This window comes from Hyposmocoma kahamanoa, unplaced genomic scaffold, assembly GCF_003589595.1.
Source record: "Hyposmocoma kahamanoa isolate Upper Pololo Valley unplaced genomic scaffold, ASM358959v1 66, whole genome shotgun sequence".
In the NCBI taxonomy this organism is placed as follows: Eukaryota; Metazoa; Arthropoda; class Insecta; order Lepidoptera; family Cosmopterigidae; genus Hyposmocoma; species Hyposmocoma kahamanoa.
Genome location: NW_020653854.1, coordinates 5,062,694 through 5,087,147, shown reverse-complemented (window position 1 = coordinate 5,087,147; position 24,454 = coordinate 5,062,694). Strand labels below are relative to the sequence as shown.

Sequence of the window (24,454 nt, the reverse complement as noted above, 5' to 3'; positions counted from 1 at the left end):
ATCAACTGACGTTATTATTTCATTACTTACTGAACGAATCAATAGCGAAGAGTGAATAGGCCGATATTTAATAATCCCTCTCCATACTTCTACACTAGTTAAATTCAAATAAAAAGAGCATTTGCAGTCTGACAAAGTTCTTTGATAAATTACAGCAGCACATTTAAAGAGACTAACGTGGGGGATTACTTGGTCGTCCGTTTTGCGACCGCTAACGAGCGGTCGCTCTTATTACCAAAAGCTCCGATTTATCTCCCGACCCCGACTCAATACATCTATTTCCTGACTTTACCATTTTCTATATGAGTGTAAACGTCGATAATGTTTCAGTTAACTTCTAGAAGTGCCGTCCTGGTTTCATAATCATCGTCAAATCATAGATTTCAGACGTTTTCCAAGTGTTATGAACTTTCGAACTACAGTTAATGGTACAAGTTTTCACAGTGTACGTAACTTAAGCCTTTAGCCTAATAGTTTGACCTACCGCCTTTCAAGCAGAGACAGTGGGTTCGAATCCGGCCTCTGAGTTTCACGGAATTGATGTGCGAAACTAAATTTGAAATGAATTTTAGTGCGAAATTATAATAAGTAGGAGTAGAGCTCCTTGTGAAAGAATTCATCCAGATTAGTGCTGCCGTCTGCGTTCCAGTTTTGAAAGGTAAGGGTGCTGGTGAAATTACAGGCATATGGGACTTGTCAACTTAAGTCTCAGGGTGATGGGCGCAGTGGTAGTACCCCCAGATCTTTGCGATTTAAAGCTCTGAGTGGTATTGCAACTGTTATGGACAGGCGAGTCGCTTAATACCAGGTGCATGGCTTGTACGTCCCGTCACTTGGTATTATAAAAAAAACCATAAGCTTTTCGGTGAAGGTAACTATCGTGAAGAAACCTGCACGTTGAAGAAGGTTCGCATCCCTCGGTAACGTATGTCTAAACCTCTCGCTTCTGACTCCTCAGAAGTAGGGTCTCCACCCGTGTCCAGCAGTGGGATGTAGAAATGGGTTGATGATGACGTAACTTAATTTAAATCATAGGTAAATGTGGCCATAGGGATAGTCGATCGCGTTCTCCTTCTAGGCTACGACGGCTCTCTCGGGTTTATATATTTTTTTTACTATTTTCTGCCGGTAAAGGTTGGAGTGAAATTGCAAAGACATAACGGCATTTTACAACACCACCATAACTACCTTCTACATTTCGGCGAATTGAATTTATATTTCAATTTACATACTTGTAAATAAAGGTGTTGTGAATAAATAAACACCTTTTTGATTTACAGCTGAGTTGTTAATTTGAGGAATTTATTGCCAAGACATATACACGGTGAAAACTTAAATGCATTACACCTGGAGGAATTATCCAACATTATGAACAAATTTTACTAGGATTTCAAAAACGGTATAAAAAATACGAAAAAATGTTTATTACGTTTAATGTTTATTGTTATCTTTGCAAAGTTACAAAAATTTTAATACAATAACTTGATATTAAGAAAATGCCTTGAAAGAGCTCGAGTTTGCCCAAGGAAAAAACTTATGTTGTGATATGTACGGTATAAATGTATGAACAAATTGATTGTGTTTGGGATCTGACATGCCCCCGAAAGAGATATAAGATATGAAAATTTATTTGTATTAAAAGTTGTAATCTGACTAATTCCGATTTAATGTATTTCACACCCTGTATGTGTATAAATTAAGAGAAAATATATTATAAGATGATTCATGATGTTGGATATCTAACCTTTGTAAGGTAGGCTTGCCGCCCGACGTTTCTCGGGAACCGCAGCATTGCGGTCGGCACCTTTTGGATTAAATTTTCCTAATAAAATTACAACACCGTCTCCTTGATGCGTGTGCCGTCGGTTTAAAGTGGATGCGCTATCCGTATGTTGAAATTGAGTGATAATTTATTTTCATGTCTATATTAATTTGTCTCTGTCAAAAGCGAAATAAATATCCTGATTTTACAGTACACACATACCAACCCGCCTGTGCTCCACTAGAGCAGGTCAGATCCATGGGAGAGAGTCCATTGGAGAAAGTGTAAGCGGATGATTTAACTGACATTTTAACCACTACAATTACATTTGAATAATTTTTATAAATATTATTCTAACGTAATTCAAAATTCGTTAAGGAAGGAAATCATTGTCACCATAACATATTACGCAACGTCTTACTTTTTGGTTTTTATTACAAATTGATCATGTGGGGACATCGAGTATATAAACAGAAATACATACAGAAATAGATATTATCCATGAAAATGATTACTTTTCATAAAGGTATTGTGGTGCTAGTACAGGAATGTTAATTCCTTTATAGTTATCTCTTAAAGACGAAATTTGCCCTTACAGCACGTTTATGCTGGACAAAGATACTATTATTATTGGCGGCAATATGAACTGGAAAAGTACGAAAGTAAAATAATCTAGCTGTTCCCACGCCTCATCGAGTTTATAACCACAAATAGAGACTGAATGTCATTTAATTTGTTTGAAAACTAATCTGCCAAATCATTACGGTGACAACTGCGCTCCGACTGGCCAGCCCGAATTCGAAACAATTGACGGGTGTCATCAATCGTTTCACTTCAAATCGACCAGTTTTATTGAACTTTGCTATAATGGACGACAATATAAAAATTACATATTTAATATCTAATTACCGATAAAATATAATTCCGTTTGTATTGTAATTAAATGTTTTGCTATTTTTCCCACACCACCGAATGAAACAGCCCCCCATTATTAGAGATATTACCTTTATTATAATAAATACAGAATATTTTTTTTATATACGTACATGTACACATAGGACAGTTGTTGGCGCTGTCCTATTTCAGCTTTCTAATTTGTGATTTCAACGCAAACGAGAGTTGATATTTAAAAGTGATATAAGTCATTTGCCTTAAGAGTTGCCGGGGATGGATGGCCCTTATTTCGTCTCTATTTCTGTGTGATGTGTGGGGATCATTGCACTAATTTGCATTAATTTATTTTTAGTAGCAGCTCGAAATTAACCTTCTCGTATTAGTTTCAATGCATTGTCCAAGCAGGTTGATATTGACCTTTTTAACACTAGTGTTACATCGGTGAAGCGTCTTATTAGTGGTTTGTTTTTTGGCGAGTAGCTAATTGTTGTGTGTGCGATTATGTCATTACCTATATAGTATAATTATTAGTTATATAGTTATAATTTATAGCTCTTTAATTAACTTAATGTGTGTCTACCGGTGAGGACCTATAATTGGCTCTCCGTTTTTATTTAAGTTTATGTTATGTAAGATAGCCGTTCAAATTCAAATTCAAATTCAAAATAATCTTTATTTCATAGGTAAGCATTATTACACTTGAAATCGTCACAATATTAAACTCTACCGCTCATTCGTAAGGCAGATTCCCCTGAGAAGAATGAGCAAGAAACTCTAGGGGTTGCTCTTTGTAAATAACATTTACAATATTTTTTTATTATTATTTGAAACATCAGAGATCGAGACTACCTCCATGAGCTAAACGGGTTACTACCACGGATTTGGTCGTTGGTCTTCCTAAAATTAAATAATAATAATAATAGCTTACTGGCGTATTCATCTCCTATGTACGTCTAGCGCAACCTGGACAACAATCGGCGAGTACGTTACCCCGATTGGCAAAGGATTTGCCATTGCATTACGATGACAGTAACGTAGTGTCTGCCATCGATACGATAAGAAGAAGAAGTAGCAGTAGAGCTTCTTGTAAAAGTCTTCATCCAGGCAAATATGCTTTACCTATTTCTTCCGCCAAGCAGTAATGTGTGCATTATTATGTTCCGGTTTTAAAGGGTAAGGGTGCTGGTGAAATGACAGTCACAAGGGATTTGTCTAGTTGTGTCTCAGGGTGACGGGTGCAGTGGCAGTGTCCTTCAGATCTTTGCGATTTAAAGCTCTGCGTGGCACTGCAACTGCCACTGTCCATAAGTACGGGCGTTTTGCTTACCACCAGATGCACGACTTGTTCGTCCCGACACATTATTAAAAAAAACTAATGAAAACGCAAATGGCTTGAGCCGGTAAAAAGTCTTTATATCCATACAATAAGAGCGAAAAAGACGTTGCGCGTACTTCCGCTCAGACTCACGACGCGGAACATTCGTCTTTGTTTCATATGAATTTTGACCGGCTGAATAATAATAACTACACGAATTGCTTTGTCTCCAACTTGAGAATAACTGGTTGTACTACGAGTACCACTGGTTGTACTACGAGCGACGGAATTCCGAAAACCAAAACACGCAAACCAGAACCGATTTAGAAAAGTCCATTTCCAAAATTGGTCCCACCGAGCATCGAACCCGAGACCTCCTCATCCAGTGCCCACAGTGCAAACCGCTGGGCCACCGCGTGTCGATTACAAGTGGCGTTGTTGGTAGCTTTTCCTACTTACAGCATTCAATTATATAAGTCCCTCCTAGTCCACAGGACGCCCGTGCAATGCGTTCAATTATATCTCTATCTAGGGGAGAGGCCACTTTTAATCAATTTCGAAATACTTACGAGATAGGATATTTGAAAAGGAGATACCGCAACCTTGCTCTAATAAGGCTATCTATATAATCTGCAAAACGACAACGTTTCAGAAACTAATCAATATAGGAGAGTTAGGTATAAAATGCCATATGTATACATTGACCTACATGTTATACATAATTTATTTCATGTAGTTCGTATTATTTATGACTTTCATGTACTAAAAGCATGTGGTAAAATGTCGAAAAGTGTACTCTGTATGCTACCAACTTTATAGTATGTAGATTACTACATTATTATAATTTTTTTATTGTAAATGATTATATGAATTTGAGATGGATTTACTAAATTGAAAAAGCTTTTTTGTCTAGTAAAATGTATTCGACTGGTAACAGAGTTTGTGTGTGTGTGAGTGAGTGAGTGTATTGTGTTCTTCGCTTCGCGGTTTGCGTATGTTTTACTGCAAAACGGGTAAACTTATTCACGGAAAGCAATGGATAGGTAAAATAAATTGGAAGGCAGGATCAGGGAAGTGCGATTATGGTTAAATAGAAATACATAAACATAAAAAGAATATTTGACAAATCGTCGCTTAGCAAACAACACCGCTACGTATATAGCTACATATTTATAATTTATTACAATTGAAAGTTATACGCGAAGAGAAACATTTATAAATAATAGGACTAATAGTCCTATTATTTATAAATGTTTCTCTTCTTGATATTGAACGTCTGTGTTTTATTTAAAAAAATCTTTTGTTATTTTTAATTTAAATTCCATAAATCCGTGCTAAGAGCGTAGTTAACTTAAAGGTAAGCATACAGTGCTTGTAATTTACAGCATAAAAGTGTTATTTATCTGCAATCAACTTACACGAAACGATTGTCGGCATTTATAGGTTATATTTTATTAGATTTGTATTGTAAAGTAAGCATATCGTTGGTTAAAATCGACCAATGGTGTGAAATGAATGTGTGTTCAAATGGTCTTGGACGATTTAGATAGCAGCCTTGGGTCAGAAGACGAGGTTAATGAATGTGCTAAATGAAAATAAATTACCATGATAAAGAGCTCCCAAAGTTAATTGGACACAGTGTGTGCGGTTCCATAATTGAAATCAAGAACCATGTAAGGTATTCAAAGTCCTGACATTTGCCACGATCTTATGTCTTAGGTCTTATGTAAAGAGCTTATTTTTTTATTAGTAGATTGGTTACCTAAACTGATTATGATGTATGTTATATTACGTTTCATTGTAGTTTTTAATTTGTTTTACCTCAGAGCCTATTGAGGTCTAATTTAGTGGGCCCGTGGTCAAAATTACAAAACCAGTCGACTAAATTGGAGCTCGGATATCACATTTTGTTGATTTTGTAGATGTCTGTAGTAATATAATTAATGCTTAACAATAAATACAAAGTCTAATAATTGTTGTAAAAAAAATAGTCCAAATTAACAGACTTTCTCCTACACATAGAGGTTGTTCACTCTAAGTCAAACATCTTTCTTATAATGGGTTTAAATAAATTTCTTCTAAATAGTTAACAAAGTGAGTGATAAATAGAATAAGATATGAAAGGATTATTCAGATTCTAAGTTTCGTCTGATCTCGCTTGTTGCTTTTCTTGTCCAAATTTACGTTTTAAGCTATAATTTATCTTTAAATGATGTATAGTTTATTCGTGCATGTCGGAGAGAAGAAAAATGTCACTCACGTGTTAAAGGTGTTCGTGGTTCAGTATATGTAAGTTAAAACCTATCGTTTTTTCTGTTATTTATAGCTTTATTTGCCCTGTATAATATAAATAGAATACTTACAGTTTATAATTTGTTTTTTTCTGTTTGTTAGTATGTGTAAGGGTCCTTTATGCGGTGCAAGCCTCTTCTAAGTTTCTTTAACAGACTGTCTTGTGCCAATCTTGGCTAAAGCGTTCCTGCTACCTCTGCGACATTATCGCTCCACCTCTTTTATGGCCTGACTCGTCTTCCTCTTATTATCGTTTTTATAGATATTTCCTATTAATTAGGAGTTGCCGGAGATGTTAAATAGTATGCATGGCGCTTTAAAAAGGAAAACAATGAAAATTAATGTGAGTAAGACGAAAGTAATGGTTTATGAACGTGAGGAAAAGATGACGGATTACATTGTACTGATAGAAAGTAGAACAAGTGAAAGAGTTGGTGATTTGGGTTCAAAGTTTATATGTGAAAGTGAAGGTGATATTGAAAGATGAGTGAACGCAGGAAATTAAAAGAATGGTGCATGCCTCCATGAGCAGCTGGAAAATGTCTAGAAATGCACGACTGGCTATGCATAGAGGTATTGTAGTGACTATTGGGTTTTTGTTGGAGTGGGAATGGGCTGGTCATCTTTGTCGAAGAACCAATACCGATGGGAGAGGCGAGTTATTGAGTGGAGACTACGGCTCACCAACTGTACCTAATACTAAGACGTCCTCTAACTAGACGGAGTGACGTTTTTCGAAAGGCAGATTTGGCAGAAGAATCATGAAAGTAGAATTAATGCAGTGGAAATGAGAGCTTTGAGAAGTTTGACTGGACTGACTCTGGTGGATAATTTACGGAACAGTGTGATAAGAGAGCGTTGCGGCGTAGAAGAAGAAAAAGAGAACAGAAAGAAAGTGGCAAAGATAGAGAAAGTGGTACTTAGATGGTTCGAATATTTAGAGAAAATTAATGAAGGAAGGTTGACTGAACAAATTTATAAGACGAGTATGAGCGAGCAAGTTGGTAAGGATCAACCGAGCCGAACTTAGCATGGCCAAAAGGACGTCCTAAAAAGAGGTATAAAAAAGGCCAGCCCAAGTATTCCCAAGTATAGCCCAAATATTCTTAACCGACGAGTGTGTATGACAGCATTCACGAGTGTTGATGAGGCGGAAGATGTGTGTCAGCGTCGTAGTAAGTGCAAAGTTGCTGCCTCTGCTGACCCCAAATGGGAAAAGGTCGTGAAGTATGTACGTAATTTCTAAAATGTTTGTTATAATTATTAATACAAAGATCGAACACTCAGAAAAAATTCTTCGATCCGGCCGGATTCGAACCGACATCTTCTAGCATACCATGCCAGACGCTATACTAACTAAGCCACGGAATGAACCAGCGGATATCACGAATTTTTCTACGTGTTTGTTGTTGTGTCTTTATATTTGGTTTTTTCAACAATTTTTTTGCCGTAGCGCCATCTATAAGGAATCTTAAGTATTTCTAAAATGTTACTTAAAAGCAGTTACCGTAGTACCGCATAGTGTGCCACAAAAGTTGGATTCAGATTGTAGTCCACAATCGAAGTTTCAAAATAACACCGGCGCACAGTACCAAAATTGAGTTTGAATTAGAAAAATTTGGTGTATGTTGCGAAGTTCGTTACAAGTCATACCCATCTTCGACTCATAAGATTGTAACCATATGACACTTAAAGGCATTAGGTAATAAAACGCAGGTGGCCGTAAAGGAGTTACGGCCAATCAAAGCAAATCGCGTCGAACTAATTAAATACGTAGATTACAACAAGAACAGCTTTAACCCCATTTTGTTGTAATTTAAAAGATTAATTGTGATTAGGAATTATTTATCTTAAGATAATATAGAGTTGGTAGCATTTTATGCCTTTATTTTATTTTAATTTTTTTATAATACCAAGTGAAAGGCCGAACAAGTCGTGAACCGAAGTCGTGGTGGTAAGCGACATGCCTATCCATAACAATTGCAGTGCCACTCAGAGCTTTAAATCGCAAAGATCTGAGAGGCACTGCCACTGCGCCCGTCACCCTGAGACATAAGTTGACAAGCCCCATGTGCCCGTAATTTCACCAGCACCCTTGCTCTCTCAAACCGGAACGCAGTTATGCTCACATTACTACTTGGCGGCAGAAATAGATAGGGTGACAGTACTTCCCTGGTCGAACTTTTTCACAAGGAGCTGAACTGCTGCTCTATTGCTTGGAAAGATTGTAAGTAATCAAGCGCTGTAACAGTAGCAAGCGAAAAGACCCAAACACAGAGCAGAGCTCGTACATTTTTCGGTCGCATAAACAATTTGCACCTCAAAAGCACCAAGCACAAAGCAGCAAGCACCTTTTCAGCATCAAAAGAGACTACTGACTATGAGATTAAATAAGTGATATATAATTGGTCAGTTAGTTTTCAAATCATGTAAACAATATAGGTAATTTTGAAAGTTTCCTATTAGAATTGTTTTTATTTTATACTGCAACATAGATAGATAGATATATAAACAATTTATTCACTGATATAACACAAATACAGATTAAGCATAAAAGAAAAAACAAAACATGATTGTCATAGCAGTGAAACGGCGCTGACTCAAGCATATGCCAAAGTTTCCTAAGGCGTTGGTTTTCAATCAGGACCAACAAGAGGGATTAAGTTATTTGAAAGCAAAAATATAACGACTATGCGTAAAGTTAAACATTGACAATAATAATATACATAGTAAAGTGTAAATAGTGCATCTAAAATAACCTGTTTGACATGTAGGTAAGTGCTTGAGCGAATGTGAATATAATTACAGCTGTAGGAGTAAATTGTGATTGTAAAGAGGTTTTAATGTTGTGTAATGTATTTAGTATATAATATAATTATACACATAATGTGAATAGATCAAAGCAACAATAAAATTCGATTTTAGGTAGACTACGTTAAATAATAAAAACGCACTACACACATTTTTGAAGTGAGAGTAAGTGTTGCTGGTACAATGCTTTGAATTTGGGTTTGCATGTCTTATTGCGTATAGGTGGTGGAATATTATTCCAGCACTTTTAGGCCGAGTATTTGAAACTACGTGGAAAACCTGTAGTTCTATGTTGTGGTACCATAAGTACACATAATAGGACAGATTGCTCTCAATTACTCAATTACTCAATTACTCAGTTCTCTCAGCTCTCTGTAGCGCACATTAACACTAGATGACCACATTAGTTTTTCATAAAGATATTCAGGTATTCTAGTTTTAACTATATCGAATAAAAGTCCAGCATACAGTAGATTTTGACGAGCACCGATATTTAGTAGATTTGTAGCATTGAGGTAAGGTGTGACGTGAGTACGAGTGAGTATAGAAAAACAAAATCTGCCACATGCATTTGAGACACGCTGCAGAAGTTTGTGTGTTTTAGACAAAAGGCATGGACCATTCGACGTGATACAATAGTTGATCTTAGATAACATCAATGCCTCACATAGAGAAACACGCAAATCAACACTGAGAAACGATCGAATACTGAAGATCACTCTTAACCTATAGAAGCAACTGCCAACAAGTTCGGCCTCATGTGTGTCAAATTTAAGATGACCGTCCATAATTATACCCAAATTTCGGGCCTCCGCTACCTGAGCAATCCTCTAACCAGCAATTGAAAGAACTGGCGCATGTGACTCGATGTTTCTCACTTGTTTACAAAATCCTAGCATAAAAAGTTGAGATTTGATTAGATTCAAGACCAAGGCATTGTTCCTGGACCAAGTAGCTAAGCGATGTAGATCCTCATTAATGAGGCTTGTACAGTCAAGAGCACGTCAAGCTTGAAACTTTGTACCTTGGACCGTTCTTATCGTAAGCGGCATAGAGTAGGATTTAAGTCTTAAGTGTCAAGCTTGACGTGCTCTTATCCCTGTACTTTTGGAGTTTCTATCTGGATGAAAAGACAAATGTAACTGAAAATCATCCGCGTAGAGGTGATACTTGCAGTTTTTAATGCAGCCCGTGATATCGGAAGTGTAAAGTACAAATAGCAACGGCCCCAATATAAAGCCTTGCGGCACGCTCCTGTCAACAGTACTCAGATCTCATACCAGGAAAACACCATTGGATTTCGACAACTTTGCTTATTGCGTGCGATTAGTAATGTAACTTCTGAACCATTCCAAAGCCGATGAGTCGCAACCGTAGTATTTAAATTTTGAAATAAGTAAAGGAATATTAATGGACTCGAAGGCTCTGGAAAAGTCCAAAAGTACCAGAGCAGTTCCCTTGCCAGAATCCTGAGCGCTGAGAACTTCGTCTATGACGTCATGCAAGGCAGTATTTGTACTGCGCCTGCGATATTGTTTGCCTCTAAGAATTTTGACAACTGCAAGTACACAATCTTTTCTAAAATTTTTGAAAAATAGGGCAAAATGTTTGTGGGACGTAAATCTTTCACATATATTTTTCTTGGGAATGGGAGTTATTGCTGTTTACCAAAGTGAGGGGAAAGTCGAAGTAACAATTGACGAATTAACAATATCAGTAATTACATTAAGAATATGAGGAAGAGTTAACAGTACCATGTCCGCGCTAATGCCATCCGATCCCAATGCATTGGATTTCAATCCAAGAACAATTCTACCAATGGTGTCTTCGTTAACACGAACAAGCTTAAACGTGGATTCTAACAACGTGTGATGCTCATAATACGATATAGTTTCTACACTAGGGGCGCTGTCTCCTGGTACATTAAGAAAGTGTTATTTTATTAAGTTAGGGTCATTAAAATAGATATAAATTTAATCTAATTTATTATTCTTTAACGTTCCTTCTAATTTCTTACCCAATTAGTACATATAAAATTAAATACCTTGAAATACATTTGCAGCTGCATTTCAAAGATAAAGAATGTGACACAGCTTCAATGACATGTTTTAATAGAGTGATAAACGCCAAAGCATTTAAAAGAGCAATACTCCCGTTTGGTCGATTGCCAAAATTATTCATCTAGGCCTTGTTGCCGTTCAAGAACACAATCTATTTCTTGTCTCTCAACTTCTTGAACAAACCACAGCGAAGTGATTTCGTGACATATTTTTACAGTTGATCTTAAATTTTCGATCAGCTTAAGAGTCAATCTCTTGGTGGAAACGTGTGATTTGAGAATTGGATTGGCGAATTGGCTGAATCGAGTGGAAACGTTATTTCAGCGTACACGGAGTTTCAAAGTGTTTGCTAGACAAATGTTATTTACTGGTCTATTCAAATAAGGTAGTAGTCAGAAACGCCGTTAAGCTGTACAAATATTCACATTAGTTAGCTGCAAATTTGAACGCTATGTAAAAGACTTAAAATACAATTATCAATAAAGAATTTTAGTGTTTTGTATACTAGTAATATTGTTACCGTATGCCACTGCGGTGCGATTGTCGCAGAAATAAGTTTAATCATTTCAATATATATCCTATTCCCCTAAGTACTCAGTGTACTTATAATGAATGCACAAGAATAACACTAATAATCTCTCCGGCATGGTAATCGTTCGGCCACGGAGGCAGTTTAGTAACAGTAACACCATACGTTGTTTTCTATGTACCCATATACTTATTGTTAGTTTATTTTTAATGATGGATTTTACATAAATATCTTTGGATTATAGTCGATATCTATGGAATACAAGTGAATATGGATTAGTAGTAGACAGTAATAGTAGGTGTAAAGTCTATTTTATGTCGTTTGAAATAAAGAGTCACAGTCTTATGCATTTAATACCTGATTGTGTTCTTCTGATTCAACTTTCCAGTATTCTTAAATTTTTCAAACAAGTCAAGCCACCTAGAGCTTTTCGTCAACCAGAGATCTTGCCAATACAAATGTATTGGCAAGATTTCTGGTTGGTATGTAGTGATAATCGAGACTTATACTTTTCTTTGCGTGCCAGTATCTCCTGTTTGATAGTAGATTTCAATAGTCATGTATTTTCTGGGCTCTTACAAACCAAGGTGATTGGACTATAGTCTTTAGTACACCATTTTGGAAGCGCTGAAGTATTTCCACATTAGTGCTGGCAGATTTCCACATTAGAGAAGTTTAAGTAATTAAATAAATGCTAATGCTGACCATGATTCCGTTTTAAATTATAGGTCACTCTTAAGTCGGCCTATGTAAAGACTTCGTATGTGTATTTTTATTGTATTACTTTAAACTTTGTAACTATTTTTTCCGAACTTTCGGGTTCTTTACAGGTCCCGTGGTCCTGGCTGACTTAGTTTAAAATTTGTATTTAACGTTCTAAGGCTAGGTAGTATTAAAAGCTTTTTTAAAAAAGCTTTTTAAAGCTTTTTAAGCTTTTTTTTTTGAGAAAATGCTCAAAGCAATTTCTAAATAGAATCACATACGAGAAAATGTACAATTCTACTTGAAAGGTATTAGGAAATAAAGAACGGCTTTACCTCATTTTCTTAATACCTTTCGAGGACGTAGCATTTTACGGATGTTTAAACTACTCGATATTATTTAATACACAGTTGCTAAACACGTTGCTGTTATTTTTTACGACCCCGCTGGCCTAACGGTAGTTCCCGGTAGGACCAATTTGGGAAATAGACTTTTTAAATTGGTTCTTGTCTGTTTGCTCTGGAAAGTGTATAAATATGAATAGGTGTGTACAAGGAATTCCCTAGTTCAAGACCAGTCAATTGGTGTAGTTGTCTTTAACATTTCATATTTTTTTATTTGAAAACAACCAACCAATAGAAGTGAGTGCTTGTATTGAAACCTGGGCAAGCGAAGGATGCTAAGATTGAACCATGAGGGCGCGTTCCCACTATGTCGTCACGTTTTATTATCGTTGGACGACTGTCGTGTCTAGCCTGTTCCCATATCACGACTATCTGTCGTGGATGATTTTTTATCGTTGAACGACTGTCGTGACTAGCTGTTCCCACTAGATCGTGACGACAATTTATCGTTTCACGACAGCCTCCTTGCCCATCTCTGGCTACGACCCAACGCTACTGCAAAGCGAGCAGAGGGCGCGGGGTACGAGAGGGAAGGGCAGGGAGCAGAATACGTGCGGACAGCGATAAATAAAACGTGACGACAATAGGAGCTGCGACAATCTGTCGTCACGTTTTTATCGTGACGTTTTTCTATCGTCTGACGACTGTCGTTAACGATAAAAAATCGTGAACGACAGTTAATCGTGTCGTGCTATATGTGAAAAACTTCATTTAAATATGCAAGACACGACACTGTAAACTGCATGACAATCTGTCGTCCCGACATAGTGGGAACGTACATAGTGGGACGCGTGTGGTTCAAATATAAAACCCTAACCGTAGCGAGGGTTTAAAGGCACGAGATGCAAAACAACTTTGCTGCCGCACGAAATACACAACTTTCACCTCACTATAGCGAGAAAAATGGTAAATGAAAGAAAAACAGCTGAACTATAACAAATCAGTTTAGTTCTTCGATTTATTAAAATAATTTAATAAACAAAATTAGTTATCTTTGTCAATTTAATGTCACCAATAATATGAATAAAATATACCAACGGATTTATATTACATAAATAATGTACGACGAATCACGTAGTTGAACGTGTCATTATGTTTTTTTTTTATCGAAAGAAAAACTTAAGTACGCCACAGTCCATCGTCAAGTTCGAATTTCAAAAATCTTTTCCACGCTAGCGTGCAAAAAACGCTGTTGCGACTTCTAATGCGAAAGAAAGCCTTTCCGAGTTAGTGAGGTGAAAAAAATATCATTCTACTAACTTGTAAATCATCTTTTCTTTACATTCTCTATGGTGTCCCATTGCAGGGCACAGGCCCTCCACAAAGGTCTTCCGTCGTAATAGACGTCTTTTGCCGATTCCACACAGACGTTTTATCAGCCTATACGATTACATCCTGTACATTATTCTAGTGGCAATAAAGATCCTTGTGAAAGAGTTCGTCCAGAGAAGTACTGTCACTTACCTATTTCTGCCGCCATTTCTGTGGCGGTTACACAGTAATCTGTGTTCCGGTTTTAAAGGGTAAGAATAAGGTAAGGGTGCTTATGAAATTACAGAAACATAGGACTAGTGAACTTATGTCTCATGGTGACGAGCGCAATGAGCAGTGCACTGTAACTGTTATAGACAGGCGTGTCGCTTACCACCAGGCGCACGACTTGTTCGTTTCGTCACTTGGTATCGTTAAAAATGAAATATTTATTCATACAATTTGAAATTTAAGCACGGTTTTATATTAAAAAACAGTCCATGATTTACAAGGCCAATAATGATTTCTTGACACCAGATAGAATTATTCACAAGTACCTGAGTGTATTTTAGAAATAGCAGAGCCCTTTCCTCGAATTACGGAGAGCAATTAGTTAATGTAATTAAAAACATCAAAGCCTCGTAAGAAATTGTTTACGTTTGAAAATTAAAACAAAAGGTACAATTCCTACACATATCTTACGTATTGTTGTTCTATTTTATGCTCCTCAGACATAAAATATTAATTAATTTTGAAGTCAAATCAAAACGTAATTAAGTATGTAAAACGTATTGCAAGAAGTATTGCGAAAAAAGATAATGTGAAGAAGATTGAATGATAAGGTAAGGTATATATAACACAGACTTAGCTCTTGCAGGAAGTCTCGATCTATGATGTTTGAAATAATTATTGTGAATAATAAATGTTTATTTATAAAGAGCAACTCCTAGACCTTTTTTTAATTTTATTTATTTATTTATTAAGAAAGCCGTGGCGAGATCGGGTTACAAATAATAGAAGTGCTCAATAAACTGAAGAAAAAAGTGGAGCCTATGAACATCATTAAGTGCAGGAATTGTCTTAGTAGCAGTAGAACTCCTTGTGAAAGACGTCGTCCAGGGAAGTACTGCCACCTTACCTATTTCTGCCGCCAAGCAGTAATGTTGGCATGTGTCCCAGTTTGAAAGGGTAAGGGTACTGATAAAATTACAGGCACATGGGACTTGTCAACTTATGTCTCAGGGTGACGGGCGCAGTGTTAATGCCCCTCAGATCTTTGAATTTTAAGGCTTTAAGTGGCACTGTAACTGTTATGGACAGGCGTATAGCTTACCATCAGGCGTACGACTTGTTCTTCCCGTAACTTGATATTATGAAAAAAAAACCACACCCTTCACCCCTCAACCAGTTTCGGACCAGGATTCATGAGCGATTTAAGGCTCTGAATGGTACTTAACTGTTATGGATAGACATGTCGCTTACCACCAGGCGCACGAATTATCCGTCCCGTAAAAAAGTATCATAAAAAAAGGCACGGCCGTTAAAAGGTACGCAACAAATACTGCAATGAAAAACATTCAGTACCTAATTTTAAGACAAATTTCTTATGTAAGTTTCTGAGAGTTTTGGTAAATAAAAGCATGCATGCTAAAACACATACAAAAAAGTTTATGAAGTGGTTATCAGTAGTCATATGTTTCTTAACACTTTATGTTCTCTTATTATCATTTTCCCTGTTCATATATATTATTATAGAAATAAATATAAAATCTAAGAATCTTATAATTTAACTTCAATGATGACCTCCGTGGTCGAGTGGCTTGCACACCGGTGTTCATGCTGTCATCATCTCTTATGTCGCGCGTTCGATCCCCGGCCGGGTCAATGTAGAAAAACCAACTTTTCTATATTATTTCTGGTCTGGTTCCAATTTCCATAATACAAGTGCTTTAGTTACTTACTTGGGTTTAGTTATTCACTTGTTTATGTGATGTTGTTTAACTGCTTCCGTGACCGAACAGTTCCCATATTGGTCTGACACGCATACGTCCCGGGTTCGATTCCCGGGCCGGGAGAAATATTTGTATGGCCTACATTTATTTCTCTCGTGAGTTTGGGTGTAATTTGTGGTGTTCTATGAGTGTGTCTATGGCACCCGCGACTAAGGATTTTCCTAGTGCGGGGCTATGAGTGTGTACGCTATGTTGTCTAATATTTATATTGTATATTTATTAATTAAAAAAGTGTTTGAAAATTGCCACTTCAAGAAACTTAACCTTCCGTGTTGCAATTTGATCCAACCTCGGGTGAAATGTAAAAATTCCGAACCAATCTCCGATCAGGATACAATAGAGCGAGCACAATGGAGCAGAAAGAAGAAGTGAAGTGGTCTATTAGGATTGTTTACTCGGCAAACATGCCCGAGATCCACCGATCGACGCTACGTGACTGTCGTGGCAGTACCGTAGATAAAATAAACATTACAGAATGCGTAAGAAAAAAAATTATTTCTGTAATGTTTTTCCAAAACATACTTGCTGGTGAAAGCATGGATAATTTAAGAACAATATCGCACTTGGAACCAAATACTGTCGTTACTCAAAATTGTAGAATTGAGAAAACACAATTTGAAAATTTAAAAAAATACTGAATGGATCTTATTGCGTATAATATGATTATTTTTATGTATACCTAATATTTTATTATCCTTTTTTTAAAAATATCAAGTGACGGGACGAATAAGTCGTGCGCCTGATGGTTAGCTATATGCCTGTCCATAACAATGGCAGTGCCACTTAGTGCTTTCAATCGCAAAGATCTGAGGGTCACTACCACTGCGCCCGTCACCCTGAGACGTAAGTTGACAAGTTTCACGTGGCTGTAATTTCACCAGCACCCTTACCCTTCAAGACCGGAACACAGAATCGTTCACATTACTGCTTGGAGGCAAAAATAGGTAAGGTAGCAGTACTATTTATAAAATAAATAAAAAATAAAATAAAAAAATAAAAATGAAAATAAAAATCTTTGATTTTTAGACACCATAGTTTGTTAGTAAGCAACCTTATACTACATTAGTAACAAATGACTATATGGTGAATTTATGGTGTATTGTATATGTATTTATAAACAAGAATATATCGTATTGTTACTAGAACAGTCTTGTAACTCAAAATATGTGAAATTCAAGATTATGTCATTGCAGAACGTAAAAGATGATTTTTTACACGTCAATTAAATAGTTATTAGAATATTACAAGAAACAATTTAAAGATATCAACTTAACTCAAAATGAGACAAACTTTATGTAAGCTACTTCCTTCCGGTCAAAACAGTTCCAATTAAAAAATATGAAATTATTTTTTCCCGTTTATTTAATTTAAATATGTTTAGCGAGTAGAAAATTGATTAAATGTCGGTAATAAACTTTGAAGTTTATTGTAGGTTAACCTATACGTAAGTATTAATGATCTTTCAAGGGAAGTGAGTAATTAGTTTTTCATCGATACTGAAAAAAATCACTTTTTGACTTTATACACTATTTTATATTAACAGTGCGATACGCATTGATTTCATTCTGTTTTCTTTTAATTTTCAAATCGTGTTTTCACAATCCGACAATTTTGAGTTACGACAATAATTGATTTCGCGTGCGATATGTTCTCTGTTACGTACTATGTTCAAATACTGGTCAGAATATTTAACCAAATCCGATTTTTAAAATACTTTCATAAAATAAATACTTAGATTTATTTAATGTGTATAAGTGTATAAGCAGAGCAAAGAAAAAGAGTGATCTTCATAAGTATTAAGACTGTTTACATTGCAAACAAACTTGAGGAAACCTCTATTACGTGACATGACGTCATCTGAAAGAAATCCTCAACAGAAAGATGTATTTTATGTAATCTCATAGTAGACAAGTGCCATTACCAGATATTGGAAGAAGCAGAGTATATTTACGTTAACTTCAAAGAAGTAATACACATAGAGTCTATAATACCATAGTATAAGTAAGACAAGTGTGGTAACTTCATAAAAATGTAGCAGCGCGGCTTGTATGTGTGCATGCCTGTCGCGCGCCGTGTACGGACGCACACATTGCATAACCTCACGGTGCACTCGCGTTGCATTGCGTGGATCGTCTCACGAGTCATTAATAGTGACTGCTCAGTGATTAAAAAAATATTTTATTATTTTTTTTGTAATGTCAAGTGACGGGACCAACAATTCGTGCTCCTGATAGTAAGCTACACGCCAGTGTCGCTGGTGCCATGGACACACACATAGACAACCACAAATTACAGCCAAACTCACTAAGAAATCTTATATCGTCATCTCAATATTTCTCCCGGCCCGGGAATCGAACCTGGAATCTCTGCGTGGCAGTCCGGCATGGTAACCGTTCGGCCACCGAGGCAGTTAAATATTTTTTTATTTTTAAATATATATCAACAGTTATTAGTTTACTTGACAGATATAATCCTCAAGAAAGATTATGCTGTAGTATGTTTCATAAAAAAAGTTAGAACTATTACTAAAAAAAATCCTAAACTAGAATTTCTCTAAATCTCCAGTAATAAACACCCAGTAGAACTCGTTGAGAAAGAGTTCGTCCAGAGAAGTACTGCCACTTTACCTATTTCTGCCGCCAAGCAGTAATGTCGGTGGCATGTGTCCCAGTTTTAAAGGGTACTGGAGAAATTACAGGCACATGGGACTTGTCAACATACGTCTCAGGGTGACGGGCGCAGTGGCAGTGCCCCTCAGATTTTTGCGATTTAAAGCTATGAGTGGCACTGCAACTGTTGTGGACAGGCGTGTAGTTTACCATCAGGTACACACGACTCGTTCGTCCCGTCACTTGATATTATAAAAAAAAACAGTAAGTGACACTTACCAATAAGAAACGTGTTACAATGATGGAAAATGTTGTCCTTCACCTTATTCGTAATTAATTTAAAAAATATATCCAACAATAGTGCTTCATGTATTTTTAAAAGAAAAAGAAGTTTTTCTTTTAAATTTATTTTGCCAATTTATCAAACAGAAAAATACTTTTCATTTACCTTACTTTATCATTGTGAGTGCGAAGCATAAATCAGATGTCATTTTTTCCTTTAAAAATTACTCCACTTAAATATGACGTCACCAAACTAAGTTAGCCGAAGTTAATGTATAAATAAAGTCTAAAAGGCGTGTTTAACGTAATAAATTCCACACAATGGGCATGGACAAGGTAGTAATTGGACGTTGATTTCATTACGTGGAGCAGCAGACGCCTTACAAATTGACTGTTAACACGCATCTCACACGAGACACTAGAACTGTAGATAGTATATATATATATAGACTGAGTTATTTGTAATGAGATGATTTTTGTACATATGGACTGAGTTATTTGTAATTTGACAATTAGTGACGATTTAGTGTACTCGTATACGAACTGAGTTTTCTGTACTGCTTGATAAACGCTGCTGCAGCACTTATTTCGCTACTATTTAATAATCTCAGTACAGAGTCCTAAAAAAACCGACCTCAAAAGTACGTGGAGTTACGTCTATTTGCTAAGTTTTATTGAAATATACTTAAATTCGCCACCACACAGGACTTGACACTGGAGATAATAAAAATCGGTTCTCACTACTCAAAGTATATTGAGAGAAAAACGCCTTGAATTGGAGAAATAGCAAAATCAACCATTAAAGTAATTGCTCCTTAAGTAAAATTTAGGCGCTATTTATAAAAATTAATCTTCATGCGTGAACAGCTGCCCTTAGAGGTGGATGATTTTCTTCAAAATGAAATGGGACCACTATGGAAGTACCCCCTTTCCAACAAATAAAGAATCATGAAAATCGGTTTACAAATACCGGAGTTATCGCGTAACATACATACAAAAAAGGTTCTCAATTCGACTGTATGTTTTTACAGTCGAATTGAGAACCTCCTCCTTTTTTGAAGTCGGTTAAAAACCAAAAAGCTGGGTTAGGGTCGTGTTTGGAGTGGGTCAGTGAGAAAGTTACGTGCTTAATACAGAAAACTCAACCTTACCACTGACGTACATTTATGCGACTTATGTTTTTGTTAAACAATATCTAGGCAATTTTAATTGAATCAAAACTAGATATTCTAAAAAAACAAGGAATAAAATAGAAATTCAGCCGAAACAACGCCGTAATTTGGAATTTTACATTAGAATGCTGTTTGCACCTAGCATTCAAATTATGTAATAAATTGTCGGATGTTGTAAACAATTCTAGACAATTTAAAATTAAATTCCGTAATTCGTTAGTCATTCAATACAACAATACTGATGATTTTTTACTTGACAATATAACATGTGAATTTGGATTTATGTATGTTACGTTTATTACTATTTTTTTATTAAATTTTAAATTGTTGCTGGTTGTTTTTTTTATGTTATTGTATTAATTTAACTTCAAATGTTACGTGTTCAAATCAAAAGTAAAATAAGAACTGTGAAAATATTCGCGTGACAGGTTTTGGTGAAATGTACACAACCTAATATACTATAACACCTTCATTGTTAACTACATTTTTCAGCGAATAAATATCTTGTATTGTGAAAAATGTAATCCCAAATCGTGTAATCAAGAATCGTAAACCCAAATCACAACTTTAAATGTGAATATGTTAATATATCGAAGTCTTAAACGAGCATAATTATTTATTATTTATTTATTTTATTCTAGAGGTATTGCAATTAAATTAGAATCCAACGTCAATATTTTCATATTTATATTTATCTAAAGTACATTGACACATATTTTTAACCGACTTCAAAAAAGGAGGAGGTTTCTCAATTCGACTGTATGTTTCTTTATGTATGTATGTTACGCGATAACTCCGGTATTTGTGAACGGATTTTCACGATTCTTTTTTTGTTGGAAAGGGGGTACTTGCATAGCGGTCCCATTTCATTTTGAAGAAAATCATCCACCTCTTAGGGTGGCTATTCACGCCTGAATTAAATAGTAAAATTTATGGATTTAAGGAGCAATTTTTTTAATGGTTGGTTTTGCTATTCTCCAATTCAAGGCGTTTTTCTCTCTCAATATACTTTGAGTAGTGAGAACCGATTTTTATTATCTCCTATGTCAAGTCCTGTATAGTGGCGAACTAGGGGATATTTCAATAAAACTTGGCAAATAGATATAATTCCACGTACTTTTGAGGTCGATTTTTTAGTACTCTGTACTGAGATTATGTGTATCAATGTACTTTAGATACTTTGACGGCATCTAAATACTATTTCACCCGTACACATAATTTCTTTATTTTTTTGAATGAATGTTAGCGTGCTAACACATAATATAATTCTTATATTTAATGTACTATAACGTATTCTCACCTTTTATAGTGTGGCTGTAATTTAGATCTGAAACAGAATAAACCACCGTTAATAATAGAATTAACAATTTTGTTTCTTAGTCTAAATTTGAAATGAAATTACAGTGGATGAAATTGTAAATTATTATATTAAATCAAATGGTATCGTCGGCTCCAGTGCGAAAAAGTAAATACTTTTTTAAATTTTTACAAGCTTAATCTACGAAAACTTTACGATGAATAATTTAATTAAAAAACAATACATAAAAAAACGAAGCTATTAATTCAGCAGAATTGGTATAAATTGCGACGTATTTTTTGGTGCTTGAAAATATTATTTATCAAAAAACATCTAGAAGATGAATGCGTTCAAGTTCCTGCCTTTATAATTTCGTGTTAATTATGAACAAACCTTTACGCATGCGTTATTACAAAAATCCCTAAAATTTAGTAAAGTTCTGCGAAACGTTGTTAACTTCCTTGTTTTTTTTTTGTAATCATTTACCTACTTTGTAATACATCATTACGAGTACTTTCTTTTAACATAGAATTAACTTAAGAAACTGCCCAAGGTTCTGATTAAACGCAAGTACGAATAGCACAAGATAATCAATTACCGCCAAAATTTATTACGAATTATGAAATCCTTATCCCACGCTTGGTAGGGTCGATACAACATGTATTTTTCTTCCACTCTCCCCTATCAGCCCTCATATTTATACTCACACCTTTCTTATCCATGTCATCTTTCACACAATCCGTCCATCTTTCATCATCAAATAGTGCCTGTGACCTGTCGCCATTTCATCCATCCTGCCCTATCCTGCTCTAACGTCACGGTCTATCTCGCCGTCGTTCTGTATTAACGAACCGAGGTACTGAAAATTGGAGCAGACTGGTAGGGATACACCATCTAAGGCAATATTGGTAAAACTGGAGGCACCGCCAAAGTTGAGGAAAAGCTGTTCGGTTTTTGACCGGCTAATCCTCAACCCGACACTCTTCAATCTTACCTGCCATTTTGCCAGCCTGCTCTGGACCTCAAGTGCGTCCTACCCGACAAGTACAATGTCGTCGGCGAACAGCATACACCAGGATGCCTCCTCTAGTGTGTCCGATGTTAGAGCATCCATAATCAGGAGAAACAGATAGGGACTTAAAGCCGATCCTTGGTGCAAGCCCACAGCCACATTGATTATTCCCAACAAACAACAATTAAACAGAGTATTCCCAAGAAGGGTTGACGTCAGGCAGTCGGCCGGTCACAAAACACCATGCCAAATCCCTTTACAATATATTCAAGAGTGAAGGATAATAGTGACTCACACATACATATATGATCAGTATTTTCAAACTTTGAAGAAGTTCACCAGCACAGATTAAGTTAAATCAATAAATTTTTATATTATTTATTTTTATATTGCAAGTTTACCGCAATAGTAAATTAATATTTAGTAATTAAACTAACCTTTCCTCGTGAACATGTAAAATACGTAGACTTTTAAAGACAACGCCTACTTTATGCAGACTAAACGTAGATGTCAAATTACAGACCAACTGATACAATTTAGCTTACCGTCCATTTTTGCGTAGGCATATCCTAAACTCGAGTTCCATTTTTTTGCAAAAGCAAATTGTCAGATTTAGTTGTCAAAGTATTAAAGGATTTTAAACGTTATTGGCGCCAAATACCAATAAATAAATCTTTCTCAATTCGTCTGTATTTTTTTTGAAACTAGACATTACGCGATTACTCCGACTTTGTGAACGGTTTGCGATGATTCTTTTTCTGTTAGAAGCGAGCTACCTCAGTAGTAATCTCCAAGGTTGGAAGAGATTTCTTTATTGGATAAGCTCGACTTTATATACTAATAATAAATAAATAAATAAAAATGAAAATCATTTATTGCAAACAATCATTGACTTACAAATAAATGGACGACGGGTCTAATACAAAAACCACGAAAAAAATGTCCCAAGTCAACCTATTCGAAATTTAAATTGTAATGTCATCGCAGTATCGCGCTGTCAGTCGAACAAATGAAGACTAAAGCGGAGTTTGGCGCTCTGTATACGATTTTAGCGCCTTACAAGTGCGGACACTTTTTAGCGCGGACCCGACGTCCATATAATTGTAAGTCAATGCAAACAATATACAGTCAAGTTTGCTAGTAGGTACACTTACAAACTATCTATTCTACTGTTAGTACAAGTTACAGAATAAAAATAAATTAATGAAGTGAATAAAATTGAATTGATTACGTGAATGAAATGGTTACATGATACTTGCTAAGTTCACCGGGCTCACAGCTTTATTTATTTTATTATTTAGTAAAGTGTTTACATACATACGTAATCCCATTTAAATTTTAAAGAAAATATTCCATCTCTAATAAGGGTGGCAAATTAAGGGATGAATACGGTTATTAAATTTCACCCACTTTTCGATAAAACTTTGCGCGTAGTACATTCCAATGAAAATATAAACATACGTTTTCGTTTTCATTAAATAAATTTAAAACTTTATTCTTAACTGCCCAAACTAACAATACTGTAACTTAACACGTTCATCGCCGTGGTAGGTCAAAATCTAATTACACGATGTGCGATGGTATTATACGATTTAATTCCGTCTTCCCCTTTCCATCAGCGGGGGACTACAAGAAAGGCTTGGGTTCCACCTCTATGTTGTGGATATTCCAGAGATTCGCACGAAGCGTTACGCTTCCACTTTTATATGGCGAACGGCTATGGAGTGGAAATGCCTGCCCTGCAGATTTGTTGTGTGCATGCTCCATCGTCGATCTCATCGTCACTTTTCATCACGTGGGATGGAGGTCAAATGCGCACTAACATTTTTATTAAAAAAATTCTCATCTACCTGTCGGGGTCATGAGGGGGTCAAAATGACCCGCACGACACACCTAACTTTACAATGCTCATTTACGTCACAGGTGGTAAACGCTATACATTTGCCATAAATTATGACCGTCGCGGCCCCGATGAACTTTTGCTACCTTTTATTTTTGGTTTTTAGATTTTTTATGTTATACCTGCTTTACTACACATAGAGGAAAAAAA

At 35.9% G+C, this 24,454-nt stretch overlaps 1 protein-coding gene across 1 annotated transcript in view; it reads right to left on the bottom strand.

Moving 5' to 3' along the window:
• The window catches only part of LOC113231871 (short neuropeptide F), a 112,188-nt gene extending 90,762 nt beyond the window's left edge, over window positions 1-21,426 (bottom strand). The window contains exon 1 of the mRNA XM_026466408.1: window positions 21,396-21,426. The gene's annotated coding sequence lies outside the window, so the exon portion shown is untranslated. The remainder of the gene's footprint in view (window positions 1-21,395) is intronic.
• Between the last annotated feature and the right edge of the window lie 3,028 nt (window positions 21,427-24,454).